Genomic DNA, 16,566 nt, shown 5'->3' with positions numbered 1-16,566 from the left:
CTTGACGGTCTTTCCATATATAATTAAATATACAAATGTTTTGGCTATGCCTTTGAGTGAAAGAAAAACGTTTAGTTGATCATTTATTTTTAGTTTGTTAGTTGTTTATTATGTGCTAAACTTACTTCTTTGAGAAAAGACGGACTCGGTACTCATACAAAGAGTTTCGAACAGTCCTTAAATTAATTTCTTGCAAAAGTTTGGCTTCTGATTTCAAAAGTGGCTTGGACATTTAATCCAAATCCAAACCCTTTAGAGAAATCGGCAGCCAAAATATGCAATTAGATGAAAGCAGAAACATTTAATAACGACAAAAACCAAAATCTTGATATGTGAAAAACTATTTTTGATTATGAAATATTTTACAGCAAAAATTAAACCGCTTCAATGTTCTATCTTTTTATACTTATAAAAGTGAAAACAAAGTTAAATGATAGAATCATTCGTACTTTGTAATTAAGAACAAAATGCCTTAAAATCTTGGCAGATGATTTGATCGAACAAACATGTATTTAAAACCGATAATATGTGATTGTTCCTAACGCTATAAATACTTTTGCCTGTTTGATCGAAAGGTCTATTAACTCGACAGATGATAGTATATTTTGATATATTTTATTTAATGATTAGAACTAATGGTCATTAATAATTATATTCTTTGATTTTATCAATGTTTATTTCTAAAGTTTGGAGAATTAAACCAGATTTTAATATATATCAATGATTAGAATAACACTTACCGATACTTATATTTTTTCTCTAAAGCTCTGCACAATCCAACTAATGAATATTCCAAACTGTATTGAAAATATAATCCGATTAGATTATCACCAATAATTACATTTCTTTGAAATGTATGTGTATATTCAAAATTGTATTGAAAATTCAATCCGATTTGAATTTAAATGATAACAACAAAACCTAATCACCAATGATTATATTCCTTCGCTTTTTCTTTGTATATATTCCAAATTGTGTTGAAAATTAAATCCACCTGAATATCACAAATAGTTAAATTCCTTCACTTTGTCTATGTACATTTCAAACTGCGTTGAAAAATTAAATCTAATTTTATTACACAAAAATAATTATAATAAAACTTTCCCACAAATAATTATATTTCTTCTCTTTATTTATGTATATTCCAAATAGTATTGAATATTTAAACCTGTTTGAGTATATAGCACAATCATGTAATATTTCATATCAAAACCACAGCCACTTCTTCGCGATATTTTCAATTCTGATCAATAGCAAATAATTGCCAGGTGAAACAGATTGTTGTAAACCTTTTTAATAGCCATTGAGAAAGATGTCGTGCAAACTGATTGTTGTTCTCCACCTTCAAAAAAAAGAAACACTTCAATAGCTTTAAAGCTTTCCAAGTTTCCGTTCTAGTAGATATTTTTACAATACCTGAAAAGAAACACAGAAATGTATATATCAAACATTTATTTAATATCTAACTTTGTCTTTCAGTTGGGTTACTGTTAAACAACATTTGCAAAAACAAAATATTATTTAAATGCATTCTTTCTCAACTCTCTTACATAATCTCTAAATTTTCTGAATGGAGACTGCACAAACTCTTTTTTTTCATGTTTTGAAGTTATTCATATATTATAATAGATATAACACCCGTTTGACATCATACATTTATAAATGCTTTTAATGACTACTTTAAGCAAACTTTTCTGATACCATATAAAAATGACTTTTTAAGTTCCGTAACATTTTAACAAGGAGTTTTAATCAGTTTTGCATTAAGAAATTTCGATATATGGAAAATATACCTGAAAATGATATTTACACGCAAAGATTGTCAGTTACATTTAAATTATATGGAAGGCCACGCCAAATTAATTTCTTGATCATTGTATTTTTACCAAAAATATGAGGAGCGGGCGAGCGAAATAAAAATGAAATATTTGTTCATCGAATTCACCTATATTTGGAGTGGACGAGGAGCGATTTGAAGACAAATTAAAAACCAACAAGCACTGCTAAAATAAAGCAAAACGCCCTGAAAATACACAAATGAACCAAAGATCTTTAAATATTGAAGGTGTATTGACAAACTGCCCCAAACATATATGGTAACCATTGAACACCTGACTCAGCATACAGAACATTTACTGGCTTTTACTCAGAGATACTTTGACTACCCAATGTCATTTAAGTATTCTTGACTGATCCACTTTCTAAAGAACCAAACTGCTGCAAACAACGAACATTCATAAATGAGAATTCTACTTATATGGAAACATGTTTGTTTCAGCCCTGGTCATGTATCTTCATTGCTTTCCTGTTAAAATGTCTACCAAATAAGTTTAAGGTAATACAAATATTTAATTTCAGTGACGTATATATTCAAGCCAAATGTTATAGTTTTGTATTAATGGTCATTTACATATATATAATACATTCTATACTGAAGTTACCTAGGTTAAATAACGGGAGTTAAATAATTCATTTTCAAGACAAAATGAAGAGAAACATAAAAACTGAAAGAGGAAAGAAACAATAAAAAATAAACAAAGACAAAAAAAAACTACCTGGACCCAGCCAGTCATCCAAATACCAAAGATATACAGCTATTGTTTATGTGTGACTTTTCATGATATGTTGTTCTATATATGCAGTAATTTAAACAAATATCTTATTTATTTTTTCACTATCTATCATTGTCAATATATGTTACATGACAACTTGACAAGTAGTATACTACTTAATTAAGGGCTTTGAAAATATGTGATAAAGTTAAAAATGACGCGATAAAATTATATTTAAATTAATGTTTTGATGCTATTATCTCTCCTCTCTATGTTGAGCACCACAATTGAAAGAAAATATTACCTTTTTAATGCATTAATGTTATTAATGCATATAACAAGCAAATAATACGCACATGACACTATATATTACAGAAATAATTAAGAAAAATGTGTTTTTATTACTTTTGTTGATGTCTTCATTTCAACATTTAATGCCATTATCACTTTCTAATTCAATTTTATTCTCTATTGATAATTCTCTCTTTGTTCTAGACGTCACACAATTAGATGAAGGTTAATGTTGTGTGTTGCGCATTTGTTAAGGCAGCCTTCCTACCAGGAAGTCAGCACTACGTCTTGTTTAATACTTTTTATTGTCTTCCCGTATCTTATCATGCTCCTTAACACGTAACCGTAATCAGGCGCCGCCAAACTAAAAAAGACAAGATATTCAGAGATTCTGAACACATTCTACAATCAAAAGCATTTGAACAGTTTTTGAAAATAAGACGAGATTGATAGACTTTGTTGGAATAAAAAAGTTCGAGCTATGTGAAAGTGAAATTCATGGAAGTTGGGCAGAGTAAGCGCTTCCAGACTTATACGTAGTAAATCAAACAAGTTGAGAATAGAAAAATGCTAACGTTTTTATCAAAACAGGTAAATTGTTATATTTCATTTAGTTAAATATATAGCTTCAGAAAAATGAATGTTGTACATATCTGAAATCATGATAAGTACATTGTTGGAGGCAGTGCATTTGGGGTTGGTAACTGATACAACAAAACAAACTATGGATAATATTGCATGCTGGAAGAAATAAGCCGCAGATACCAGATGTCAATCTGCTCTGAAAAAACATATACGTCCCTGGCATAGCATTTCAAAAATAAAAATCATGTATTAACAGTGCTTGACACGATTTTTCTCCCGTTAATACACGGGCGGATCCAATGAAAAGATATTTTTTATGCAAGAAAATGTCAAACTGGGTTTCCGGAAACAAACTAAGCAAGTGCGCCCTGTCAATGTTGTTTTATCTTTACGACTATACTGTTATGAACAATATTTAATGCTAAGTTTATCCCCCAAGACCCAGTTTGACATTATTGAAGCTTTTAATGACACCTGATTGTACCATGATGATATTTTAGATATGGACAAACTCTATTTTTCAGACATGTTGTAATACATTAAATAACATCTTCCAAAGCTAAAATCACGGTTTAAGTGCCTCCTTTCGTACTTAAAAAAACAACAACTATAAATGGTAATTTAGAATAACAAAACAAAAATGCAAAGACCTTCTACAATAGCTCGCTACTGAAGTTTGGTGTAAAATATCTTCCCGACCTGACCTGAAACCTATAACAATACCACCAGTGTCGTGTCTGATAACTTAAGTATCTGATTTCTTGTGTGTATTTTATGCTCTTGCGAACTGTCTTGGTTTTATCTAATTACATGATCAGCAAGTTCGAAATTAAAAAAATTCCTGTCCAATCTCAATTTTAATTAAATAACAAATCTATTGCATTAGTTCGTCGAAAAGCTTCTCTTTGTGGTTTTGATAATCATTGAAATGCAATAGATCTACTCAATAAATACCGAATGACCCTTTTACGCAAACAGAAACAAACGATCGACCACAAGAACGTGTTTAGCTTTATCAATGATTGCTTTTTATCTTGTTTCTAGATGAAAATAACATTCCCTTTTCAGAAATATTATTTTGTACGCCTCAGGCATCAAGTTGTTTTACCAATTGTTTGTTTTTGAACAACCTGACTTCCTTGCAACGTCATTTAGACCATCATTTAATATTTTGATTTTATTTTGATATATTTTATTCTATTTATATTATACATCACCGTCTGTTCTCAGAAGAAAAGATGTTTTGTCCCATGTCCATCTATTGCAATTAACTAGAGCCCTTTCAATTTCCGTACGGTTAACTTGGATATCTTTGTTTCAGACACGTGTATATTCTGTGTTAATTTAAAGAAAAATGAGTACCCGTTCGATTTCATATAGCACATGAATAAATTTTGTGAAAACTACATAATGTAGTAAGAATATATAGAACGCAGTTTTCTTCAGATAACTTCATGCTAAGAGTTGAAAGATTTATGCAATTCTCAGAAAATTTGACATGAAACTTCACAGATAAGCATGCATCTTGAAGCAGTCTCATTGACAGAAATGTTAGAGATCTGTGTCAAATTTTCAGTTTTTCTCTCTTTGTTTGGAAAATTAATTGATTAAGCCTTGACATATCACCCTTAGAAATGTTATTCTGAAGCATTATGAATAATTTTTGTGAATTGTTGCTATAACCTCTTTAATGTATTAAATTGAAACATTTATTCAACATATACTTCATATAGATTTACATTACACATGTAGAAAAAAGTATAACAATTATGTGTTTAAGTCTTTTAGTAATATTTCATAGACGTAAGTCAAACAGCGTCTTTTTTGTGTTTTCTCCCAATATATTTTTTACTTTCCTAGATACACTCTTTAACTCCAAACTACTTTTATCCAGTTGGAAGTTTGACATGAAGCAATACTTGTTTCCAGTAGTTCACATCAGTTTTTCTCTAAATGATGATTAACAGACTGTTCATCACGTAGAGACAAAAACAATAGGGCAAAGTACAATCCATTATTTTGGCGTAATATCGATATATATATTATTTCTGACAACATTATTGTGTTCTTTGCTGAACCCCAACGATAACGGCACAATGTCTGTCAGATCTCTAAAACGATACGTGAAGTGCTTGCGAATACATTATTCTTTGGAGAACCGCTTTGGTCTTTTCTAGTTTAATTCACATGTGTTATCTACATTTTCTATTTTACACTGTGATACCAATTTCTGACTTAAATAAAATCCCTGTTATATAGCATGCCCAACTTAATTAGCATGCCCAACTGTGTTGCGTCTTGAAAAAAAAGACATTATTATTATTATTATTATCATTATTATTATTATACAACTTTAATTTTTGCAATGAAAACTAATCACTTCTGTCGAACAAATGTATCTTCTTTATATCACTCACTGTTTAATTAACATTTTACCTGATTCTTTACGCTTTTGCTGTTAAGAGCATAGGAGATGAATATAATGCTATGCACCGCAAAACTACAAAATTGTATACTGACGCAAATATTCAAGTTGTAGTTCACCAAAATCGTACTTAAAACGTGTGCGAAGATGGCACATTGTCATTTTGGTGATATGGCATTTGTATCGATGAGGAAGAGGGACAACGGGCTAATTCTTTACTTTGTCCATTTTACAATGTTATATCGGCTTATAAAGTCATAGAAATTTATTCATTTATTGGTTTATTTATTACCTGTTAACTAATTTCTTATTAACACAGATTTTGAAAGGTTACAAAACTGTTCAATTATATAAAGTTTACTTGGATCATTTTACAATTATGTTTTTAAAAAATAAAATAACAGGGAGCTTCTTCTAGTTGTGCTTAATTATGGTATAAAGTTTGAAAGTCTTGTAGCTATTATCCCCTTTGACGTACAGTCCGTAAATCATTTTTATTCTCCAAGAGACATTGACCTTTTACTTATCGATCTCAAAACAATTGATATCCATCTATCTGAAAAAATGCGTAGTTAGAGCGTTTAGCTATTTCCATGCTGTATTTATTGTCTCAAATAGAATCAGTCTTGATGATTTTAGATTCTCGCATAACATAGCCTTTTAGTAAATATAACATCATATCCAATTCTTAAAGAATCAGTAATTGTATATCTTGACCCTTTCATCCTTTCTGTCCTTAGCAGCTTATTACCACTAAGTAAGTCTCATACAATTTTAGAAATTATTTAAAAGAAACAAGTAAAAGGAATATTATGGTCACGGCTCTCCGAAGTAGATTATGTTCAACTTACTTTCATTTCTCACTTTTCAGAAAGACAGTAAAATGAAAGTTAAAATACAATTCTTTATCTCAACATAATAGATTAAGTAAGTATTAATTAATTAAATAATATTTAATAGCAGAGAGACACCAGCTTCGATACTACCGGAGCCGCTTTATCTTTGGAATTACCATGAACTTTTTGAAGCATCCACATACACTTAACAGTTAAAAGTGTCACACATACTGCGATTGTAGAATCGATGAATCTGTTTGGGAGTATTAATAAGTTTTAGAGCTAAACATGAAGCGTTTTCCCTTTTATCATATACCCGCAACATTTTAGTCACCACGGATCTGAGATGAACCTTTCATAAATGTTACAATGTTAGGTGTAGTTATCACATCTATTCGACCAAGTAAAAGGTAAGTGATATACAAGATCTACATATTTCTTCGTACGGATATGATTCTCGGTCGAATGCCAGCTACACTGGATGCATGTTGTTCAGAGAATGGATTTTAATTGAATCATTATTTCGATGTTTAGTGCATTTATGTTTGTGCACTAATCAGAACTACAGGAGAGCAAAGTGAAACGTACTGACTGTTTTTTTATTTCTTTTTTTTTTTCCGTTTCATTATTCTGCCTATATCATTAACTACGAGTTGTATATAAAGAATACATTGGAAATAACAAGAGAATACACAACATCAATAGAAAAAGTGGAAACTCCACAGGTCGCTCAACACAACAAAAACGAAAATGTTGCAGACTCGGTTTGATTGAGCCTGTTCATGGACGGAAGTGGAAATGCATGCTACCGTCCACGCCCTCAAACCTAATATCTAGGATTAAACGATTTACGAGAGTTATGACGGAAACAAAATAATAAGCAACCATGGTCAGTAAGCATCGTAAATCATAGTCGCTTTTGTATAGATACGCAGATGCTGTAATAACGGAGTGTTTTGTATAACAGATATGGAGATACACTATTAGGGCTTACATGTAAGTAGTGCGGAGGCTAAGCATATACACCGGTACGGACAAAAAGCTAGTTGAAAAAGGACATTGCTTCGGAAAAAATACAAAACCCTATTAGAAAGAGGGACACTGGAGATGCAGCCAACTACACTAAGCCTAAATGCTTCTTGTTATACGAGACCATATGAATAAGAAAACTCCCTAATGAGCTAAACTCTAAAACAAGTGATGAAACCAAGTCAATTGTGTCATAAACACGTCGTTAGATGATGCCCGAAGAATATCTCTGTCTAAATAAAAATGTTTGATAATGTCGAATTAGAATAGTCTTTTAATATATCTTTTGTTTTGTTTCTGAATGTCCATTAGAGTTGTTAAACTTAGATTTATTAGGTTTTTTTAGTTTTTTTTGCATTTACCATGTTTGATAAATGAATGTTGTACATACGTAATAATATATCATTTAGGTATCTAAGATTTTATAATGAAAACCCGTGTTTCAGCGGACAACCAAACTAGAGAATACATAATAATATTAAAAGAAATCCACAACGCGTTGTTTGCAGTCTATACCAATTGTGATACTAATTATTTATCTATAACCCATCAACAAAAATTCTTTTATCCAATGGTACACAAACGGCATCGCATGTCCTTAAATAATTTATAACCACTGTATCCCTTTTCTTAAGAATATTCCCCAAGTAAAAGCTGTGAGAGTTTTCTTGACACATTTGTGAAAGATCGTGACAGTTCCAGTTCGTGAATCAATCTTTATCTTCCTGGTATCATAGCGTAAATTCATGAAGCAGCGATGCCACTATAATTTCATAAACACAGTTACATGAAGAAATCACTATTTTTAAACTGTTTCTATGGTAGGACTAAAATAGCTCTATTTAGTAAAACTACAATCAACATTTGAGAGAATGTGTGTATTTGATGTCAATGTATCAACTGAACACTTGCAGCTAAAATACTACTTGAATGTACAATTCTAATAATTGTTCTTTTCAAATTCGCTAGAAAAGCGTGCTATCTACACGTTTGGTAGAACCGAAAATGTGCATAGTTTAACTATTTCATCATAATGCGTATACGGTATGGTCCCAAAAATATTACCAAAAGAACTATTCAACACCATAGAATTAATGTTTATCTTTGTGTTCACGCCTTTTGAGTCACTTAGCGGTTGTCAACAAATGAGGTTTACATCTCATGTCGAAAAGTCATTTGGGAACAGCTGCTGGGAAACGTTTAATTATTTTTCTGATTATTGATTAACAAATAACTACGACAAAACTCATGTTACGTGTAAATCATTCGTTGCGATCGTTTGAAATACGATGGTATAACGTAAATGGAATAGAGTTATTTACGAAGGATTAGCAAACCACCGTTCAGATAAGAGAAGTCTTCTTGGTGGAAGTTTTTTTTGGGCATCCTTCAAAGCAACTTATATACTTTGTAGCACATGTACCTTGACACTGAGTTTCCATATCATGTTTAAATTGATGAGTATCAAGGTAACAAAATGCTTCACACATTTTAAGTTTTTCATCAATATTTGAATCACAACCCCATTCACAATTCTCCATATCTTTCTGGAACTGGGGCTTGTCAGTTGAAACCGGTGCGCTATTAGATAGTTTTATTACGCACATTATAAATATCACGAGCAACAGTTTAGTCATCTGTCGTGATTTCTGAAAAAAAAATTATTAAGATATTTTTAATATACGAAAAGGAATCGCCGTTAGTGCAATAGCCAGTATTCAAGTTTTTGTTTTGTTTGTTTTGGGTATAACGCCATTTTTCAACAGTATTTCAGTTATATGACGGTGCGCAGTTAACCTAACCAGTGTTTCTGGATTCTGTACAAGTACAAACCTGTTTTCCGCAAGTAACTGCCAACTTCCCCGCATGAATCAGAGGTGGAAGACGAATGACTTCAGACACTATGTCTTTTATCAAATTGTCACGGAGAACATACGACCCGCACGGGGATCGAACTCACGACCCCAATATCCGTAGATCTGCGCTCTCCCTATTGAGCTAAGCGGGCGGGTAGAGTACTCAAGTATTATGTGGTATCAATGAGTTCATATGACACAGGTCCACATATACCAAGAGTAAAATTAATGTCATTGAGCAAAATGGATTTTACACAGAAATATTAACAACTACTAAAGGAAGATCTTTCAGTACAGTGCTATTATATATCTCATGGCAGTAAAATCAAAATTCCTGTCGTGAAAATATATTAAAGGAAAATGCTATTTTTCATCAATACTCATCAGCATTATTTTGTCAGATTCGAATCGAATTAGTTATTACAATGCTATATTTTATGCTTTTTTTGCAAATATTTTTATATTTTTCTAAGAAACGAACTTTTGCCAACAGCAGAAAAACAATGGCTGATATGGTCGATATGTTAAAGCATTTTATCAAGTCTGAAACAACATATCATTTCTTCTTATATGCATGTATATATTCTTTGATTATACCCACCATAACCACTTTTAATCGAAAGTGGATGTTTCAACTACTATCCTTGCAGTTGGTATTTGTCGTGGAAAATCTCTCTCTATATTTCCTTACTTTACCTTTTATGTATACGCAATGCCTAACAGGTCTGACAGATTTGTTTCAATATATATTGCTTTTACTAGCTTTAGAACTGACAGAACATGCTAAGTAAAAACAATAGTACTTATCACTTTTTACACTGATCCAATATAACTTTGTTACGGATATAAAGAAAATGATATGACAGTTTAATAGTTATGTAAACCGTTTTTTCGCAACTGCAAAATTTATCCAGTAAGACGTTTTTGAATTAAGTTAGGCATGCTTCCCGCAGTACACATTAACGTCATTTTATGTTTTTGTTCTAAATTATGAATATCAGACAGCCATAAATTACATTGTTTAAATAGCGATAAAATATCCTTATAACTTGCAGACTAAATAATTATCCTTATTTTTTTCAGATCTAATGACTATCCATATACCTTCCAAACCCTATAATATTCCTTTGTATAGAACATCCTAAGATCACAGCATGATTTTTGTTAGCTTAAAAAAACAATATCAACAGTGTCTGAAGAGAGCAGACATTTATCTGAAAACTCAAGTATCTGGAATTCTTCTTTATATTTTGTGCCATTGCGAAATGTCTCGATCTAATTTTGTTGGATTGTTAGAACAATTAAAAAAGCATTTTCGGTGCAACCTCAAACTAATAAGTAATTTCCATTAATCCGTCTAAACTCTTTTTGTTGGATATTATGTGATTTTAAAGTCCCATTAAAGTCTTGTGTTTTGTTTCGAACAAAATGCAACCCTAGATAGATACTGACTTAACCCTAAAGCAAGTATGAACAAAAATGTTGATTTCGTGAAAAACGTGTTTATACATTGGTCATTCAGTCAACCTTACGATTTTGTACATTAATGAGGAAAATATGTTTCACTTATTGTTTTATGCCTTTATTATTCACTTTGTATATCAGGCCAGAGATCATTTTTTTCCCATCTTGATGTTGTTGTTTTTTCATGTATTCTGTTATTTCGATGATTGCTATTCTCAGGTAAATTGTTAATTTAGCCATCGCCATATATATGTTATACTTTTCTGTTATTGTAGTATTGTATATAAAAGTGTAAGTGCCAACCGCCGAAAAAATGGCGATGGACATATACATGTTTAGCTAATAAAACATTTGACTTGATTTAACTTTCTAATTTTTGTTTGGGCAAATTTTATTTAAAATAGAATTTAAGAAATATTTCCGGTGAAAATCTTGAATTAACCCTTACCATGCTGGACACGATTGATTCTGTCATTGCGACCAGTGTAGATCATGATCAGCATGCACATCCATGCAGTCTGATCATGATCTGCACTATTCGCTATTCAGTCAGTATCTTTTTGGTAAGCACCCCTTTTAACAGTTAATGGTACTGGCCAAACTGGAAGATGGTAAAGCTCATTATAGAAATTTAGCAGGGTAAGGGTTAAGCACTCAGTGAACGCAGATAGGTAAAGAAATTGAGCAGTTGTTAAAGTTTCAAACAAATCCATTACTTGGCCAAAATATGTCTTACCACTTGTAAGTATTCGCCAGATAGACAAAGCAAGTAAGGAAAGTTGACAAACGATATCATTTCTAAAAATATTGCATTCTTTGTTGAACACCCCAAAACTACAGCACATTTTGCTTGAAACCAGACTGCAATATAAGGAAATCTTACAAACGTATTATTCGTTCATACTGCAATTTAAACACATCACGAAGAACGTTGTAAACAAAGCTGATTAATTATAATATTCCCGTATTAATTTATGATCTACAACTTTAATTTTTATTCCAATATATTTCAGAAGTAATTTATCGAACCATATACGCCTCTGCACATCAGTGACTGTTTAGTCAACTTGTCCATTTTCAAGCTGACCTTATTCTGGTTAAAGACCCACCACGACCTAGTGACCTATTTTTTCCTCCCACGTGAAAATGAAAATACAGCTATATTACAGGATAACAGGTGGACAATTTAGGACCTCCCAGTTTTTACAACTTCATCTTCAAATTCATTCAGTCAATCTCCTTACAGTATAGTTTTAAAGCATAGACGAAGAAGAATCTTAAATGTCACATTCAGTTTGCAACAAGATACTTGTATTTCTCAATATATTCATGTCAATCGTGTATAATTACCATCATGAAAATACAGTCAAACTCGCTTTATACGAACTCATCCGGACCTAAGAAGTATGTTCGTATCAAACGGAATTCGTATTAATGAATGTATGTCCAGATAATTTGTCCGAGCAATTTGGGCAGTATCACCGGTGTCATCGGTGAAAAGATTCCAATATTATGATACATGAAAGTAGTTAATAGTTTTAAACTGATTAAGTTAATTAATTCAGATAACATTGAAATTACTCAAGAAAAGTCATACTTAAACAGGTAAAACTGTTTTAATTTAAATTTTAATGTGCGGTCGAGGTCAAGAGCGCCAAATTATATCCACCGCCAACACTGAAGCTTGTACTATATAACAAGCATTCTAAGCGGTATTAAATTTTGTATATTTTGGAAGACACAGCCTACCTGTATCGACACTAGTACGTCAATAATGTGTTTAAAATTATTTACACCTCTTTAAATCTTGACCTGTTAATTGATTAAATTATTTTGTATTGACATGATAGTCACAAAGGACCGAGTGTTTGTTTGTGAATAGGTGTGAACTACTCCACTGTCCAATTACCAAGCGGTACAAGCTTGACCATATTATTATTTTCAACACATTTTATAACGGCCCCGACTTCTAAAATTAATTCGTATCAAAAGATGGAAAAGTATAATATTTAAGCTTATTGGGACTTCCAAAATGTGTTCGTATCTACTGATTATTCGTATCAAGCGAGTTCGCTATTACCGAAATAATTTTACAAAAAAAATAGAAGGACTCGGTCGGGGAATTCGGACTTTGTTCGTTTAATCCGAAAATTCGTATCAAGCGAGTTCGTATTAAGTGGACTCGACTGTACAAAAGAATACAGTTATTCTGTGGCGCGTCTTTAAATCCTTTCTTTCATCTGGTTTTAAAAACAGTAGAATAAAGACGCAAGTATTGAAGAGTTAAAATCATAGATTATTTATCTATTTATTAATGTATAGATTTATTTGTAATATTGTCACATTCGTGTTTATAAAGTAAAAGTTGATAATTTATTGATGCATTTCTCTATATTTCTCCTAACTAATCATTCGGCTTTAACCAGGTGATTTCATTTTTCTTCTGGAATGTAGATTGTAATTTTTGACTTGCATTCAAAATTCCTGGGTACGCTAAATTATTTTCATTTAGTGAATCATTTCTTTTCATATCTTAATCTGTTCTACGCGCCACAGTCTTAATTAATAACAAGCTGTAACTTTAAAGTGTCGTCTAAGTTTAGTTTAAAGCATAATTTGAAAATCGTTTCTGTTGGAGTAGTATGTAGAACTTACCGGTGTCTTTAACTGCAGTACAATCTCTGTGGATAGACAGAGAAATGTTTGTTGTACAAGGTTGTTGCATTAGAGTTAAAAAATTACAAAGAAACCGATCGTGATTGAAATAAAATACACAAACATGTCAGTGGTGTTGTAATACTGTCGCTGAAACTTCACTGGAATAATAGGAGTTATATCTTCTGTAGAAGATATGATATATTTCTTTTACCCTTCAGTTTGAGACACATCGATGATTTGGGAAGTACAAGTCATACACTGCTAGTTTGGTATGAGCTCTCTACCTTTACTTCACAGTTTCCCATTCCATAAATAAAAGCACATTTTGAATGACTTAATCAATCAAACATTCTCCATTTTCCTTCTTCTAGATTTTATTGATCACAACGGCACTCTTAAGTGCCGCCGAAAGTGCCCAAGTACTTGGACTCGAGGTTGTTCTATTTTTATTATTCGGAATCATAGAAGTCAATTAATGTTCTATATAATGGACTGTTCGGCTCCAAGCAGACCTACAGTGTGCTGCATATGTCATTGTGTCAGTCAAACAAAGTATGTTATCACTTGTCTATATATTGCTTTATATGCCTTCAAAATTTATTCTTATAGATTTTATGATGGATTCTGTCATTTAAGGTGTAAGAATTTAAACGACGGATAATAGTTCTTATGACCTTCACGAATATGTGAGTTTATGCTACACTTTTAAATGGTCCAAAAACTGACCCTTTACAGATTTGCTTACCTGAGTCTATGTTTTCTTACTAGAACCATCATAACCGGAAATCACAGCAGAAGCATTTCCATACGTAATCGACTGATTATGATTCCGGAGATTACCGGGCGTGATACAGAGGAAGTTGCGAGTTCAATAAATACCATAAGGCCAAGCGAGTGCTCCCTATCTAAACGTATACTATGCAGGTTTCAACGTCATTCGCATTTTCGCCTCGTGTGTTCTTTTTATAAACTCGAAGGTACGATGACAAAATATGAATGTCCATAGCAAAGCATGAAGCTACGATTGCGAAGCACTACGTGATCGCATTTTTCCGTTTCGTGCTTCGCTATCATTCAAGTTTATGCAGAAAACACGCTTTGCACTTAGATGTGTGATGGTGAAGCGTACAGTTACAATGGTTTACGCTTTGCCTTCATAAAGGGAGCACCGCGCTTGTCCAAACAACATTGTAGATTAGTGTATAAACCAAGCGTTTTCTGTAATGATAAATATATATGTTTTTTGAAAGTATCAAGAAAATATTCCGATATATATACATGTATGTAATAATTTTTTTCTTTTATATTAATTTATAGAACTATTCACATTTTGCTATGCAATTTCCTTTTTTGTCGGAAATGGGAAAGTTACGCCCACTTTCTTACCAAAAATCATAAAAGCTTTGTCTCCTTTTCATCAATATGTTTAGTGTTGTATATCTGTGCTCAATGATTCGTTCCTAGACAATAACCGAAATCAGTTCCGGACAACAATAAGAAACGACTTGATCTCTCTCTTGGGCACGATCAAATACTGACATTCCACTTGTTATTTTCAATATTCTTAGATGATGTAAATACTAGGAACTGAGGATGCGTTTGGGAATAAATGATCCAGCCGATATTTTAGCTTGAGTTATACAATTAATCTTTTTGATAAATAGAAATTATTCTTAAACTATATAAAGTTGTGATAAAGTTGTTTGATGACATATTAACGACTGAATCAAATAAATTTTTTGGATAAATGACGCATCTTTTATAAACTTGAATGCAACAAAATAAAAGACGAAATTGAATTTCAATGATAATGCATAGAAAAGAATCTCGTTGATATTATTTGGAAATATATTTAACAATTTGATGGTTATTTGACGTATTAAAATTTGAATATCACCAAATCATAGAAAGAAATAATTGTTTAACATGAAAATTTAACAGTTCATAAAGTAAGTATATTATTCTAGAGACCGACTGTCAATTAACTGATTGATGCTTGAATTCCCAAAAAGGGACCACATTAAGAGATCCACCCTTATGGTAGTGCTTTTAAAACCTCACCTTTTTCAGAGATGTTGCAAATGTTTGTTTTGATGCATTTGCAACAATGCACGAGTGCTGAAATATCGAATAACTAGGTTAAACATTGTTTTCAGAATGTTGAGAATTGTTTATTTTCATTTGTTTACAAATGGATTTTTTTCAAAAGGGGACAACTTTTCGTGAATATTTTAAATACGAGACAATACGGAACACAACGGGAAACATATATTGAATAACTATAGTATCGGTAAATATGTTGTTCGCTTACAAACAATTGTTAGAACTTAGTTTAACGGTTTGTAATTCTCCTTTTATAGATTAATCATGTCCGTTTCATGAAAGTCATTATGTATATCTGCTTGCAATAGTTATTTCCCTTAGATACGGTTGCAAATGGCAATCTGTCAAAATACGTTTGGCGGATTAATAGAAAAAAATAAGTGAATCAACGAAAAACTTACATGATTTTTTTAATTTTAGGACTGTCACTTTTCTATTTGTCCGTAATATGCAATATTTCACAGTTTGTCTTTAACAAATGGACAAAATGACATTCGTGAAACAGACATGATTGTTCCATAAAAAGATACAATGAACCGTAAATTGAACGTCTTACAATTTATGGTAAACGAGCAACATGTTACCAACAATCTCTGTCCAATACATGTTTTAACGTATTGTCTCGTTGTCCTGAACATCAAATATTCTCAAAAAGTTGTCCTCCTTCAAAAAAGAATTCCATTTGTAAAGAAATAAAATAAACAATTTCCAGAATGTCTGGAAACGATGTTTAACCAAGTTATTCGAAATTTCAGCACTCTTACACT

This window comes from Mercenaria mercenaria, chromosome 3 (assembly GCF_021730395.1).
Source record: "Mercenaria mercenaria strain notata chromosome 3, MADL_Memer_1, whole genome shotgun sequence".
Classification (NCBI taxonomy): Eukaryota; Metazoa; Mollusca; class Bivalvia; order Venerida; family Veneridae; genus Mercenaria; species Mercenaria mercenaria.
The sequence above is the reverse complement of the archived record's forward strand: the minus strand, read 5'-3'. Positions refer to the sequence as shown.